Below are 2,151 nucleotides of genomic sequence, written 5' to 3' on the forward strand. Positions count from 1 at the left end.
TTTTCTTAAAAAGTTGATTGGAGAGGGGAAAACATAAAAAAATGCAGAAAATGATAGGCTGCTCAACTGAAGTTGTCTCAAATGCTTAAAAATAGCAACCAAAAACTGAAAGACATGTAAGAAAACAGTAAACTACTATTCAAATAGAAAGAAGAATAGCCAAAATGGCAAAGACTCAGCCAATGGTAAGCTTCAGGAAGATCGATTCGAGTTTGTAAAGAAGAATTCAGATACTGCAATTTTTTGGAACTGTCTAATAATCACTTTTCTATTTTCTGTAAAGGAATAACACAAACTTAATGCATTTTTCTAAATGTTTTGATTTGGAATAGAATGTGCAATTGAATGTAAATTGTTCCCAATGCGCTATTTTGGACTTTATTTTTGAGCTTGAGCTTTATTCACTTTTTTAAACACGCTGCTATTATTCTGAATACAATTGTATGTAATTTTATTTTAAAAAGCTTTCTCTGCAAACACTATATTTTCAAAATGCTTTATTTAATTAGCCAAAACAGATAAAAATCATATTTTATAATGATTGTAGGATATCCATTCTTAGTGTTGTACATGCATCTGTGCTTAAACAATCACAATGTCTGTCATCTAATATCTTCAACTGATGATTTTAGTAAATTTAATTAGATGTGATAACACTGGTTTGTGTTTAAAACAAAATTGATTGGCAGGAACCATCTCTGCCGGGACTCGAACCCGGAACCTCTGGATTAGAAGTCCAGCGCGCTCGTCCATTGCGCCACAGAGACCTCACCGCTTGCTCAGCATCAGCACCAGCTCTGAAAAAGAATATACCTTCTGCATCCACAGCATCACTGCAGCATCATCTCAGCATCCTCCCTTGTACCAGGGAATGCTGTAAAATCAGGATGCAGGAATGTGGCTAAGCATAAGTGCTTCCGCTGCTGGAGCTGGCTGAAGGGAAAGGAATGTGTTAATTTGAAACACACAAGCATCACTACACAGGGCACTGTAATACGGTTCTGGCAGATCTGAGAACAATGACATCTAAAAGATGGTGTGGACTGCAGGATGCTTTCAAGAGACATGACAGATGCTGGCTTCACATCAGGATAACAGAGCAGGTTGACAGCTCTTTTATATGAAAACAGTGGCTGGGATGAAAAGAAAATATGCCCAGGAATTTGCATGATATTTATTTGAGGTTGAAGGGATACGTGTGTTCCCGTGTAAGGAGCTACAGATGAGACTATCGCACTACATTTTCAATGCTGCAGAAAAAAAGAGCTTGCTTTTTAAGGGGCCATATGCAGCATTTATGCAAGCAAGAATGAGGATGTATGATCACACATCATTATAGGACTTACCAGCAACAAAGCTGATAGCTGTATGCCTAAATATCAATCTATATGTTAGAGTTTCTAAGTTCTGTCTTTAAACCCTTGTAAAGCTTAAGCTTTGGTAAACAAAATCATTCTTTATAATTGTGGTTTTGAGCTTGCGATCCAGTCTCTTCTATCAAAAAACAATGCCTGACAAAAGCATCAAAGGCACATGCAGCCAATGTCTGGGTAAGGTGGGTGTTGGATGTTTAGAAAGGAAGCCAAACAGCATCATTACAGAATTTTGCAAGCCAGAGACCTTATATTGTGGTTTGAAGGCTTTCACTGAATAATCCTGTGTATCAGTTTATGATGCATGAGCTAATATTATTCTCAGAAAACAACAGCCGAGAAAGTTGATATAAAGCAAAATGTTCCTACATTGTTATGTCTAGCAATTAACATGTATGGCTTTGGTAGGATATGAGTGGATTTAAATGGGATCCCTTCATTCCCAATCATTAGAGTCCTTGTCGTCAATTAGAAAAATTGAAGCGTAAAAGTACGTTAAAGTATTTAAAATGCCTAAATGCAGTCTATTACCTTTCTGTAATTTTTAATATTTTTTTAACTAATATATACTTTTGAACTTGATAGTGGATTCAACCCTTCTATTTGCCATGCCAAAGCCATCTGTTCTTCTAGTAGGGTTCAGTTACCATCTTTGTTCGCCCAGCTTCTCTGCCCTTCACCTCCCTTCCTAACTGAATGTGGCTCTATTAGAGTGGAGTACTGAAAATGTAAAGTGACATATTTGAATCTGCTAGGGTTTCTTATATTTCATCCAAGA

General features: G+C 36.8%; 1 non-coding gene across 1 annotated transcript; it reads right to left on the reverse strand.

The window, feature by feature from the left end:
• Positions 1-693: 693 nt before the first annotated feature.
• TRNAR-UCU (transfer RNA arginine (anticodon UCU)) lies at positions 694-767 on the reverse strand. The gene has a single exon. It is a non-coding gene; the product is annotated as a tRNA-Arg (tRNA).
• Between the last annotated feature and the right edge of the window lie 1,384 nt (positions 768-2,151).

This window comes from Pyxicephalus adspersus, chromosome 12 (assembly GCF_032062135.1).
Source record: "Pyxicephalus adspersus chromosome 12, UCB_Pads_2.0, whole genome shotgun sequence".
NCBI lineage: Eukaryota > Metazoa > Chordata > Amphibia > Anura > Pyxicephalidae > Pyxicephalus > Pyxicephalus adspersus.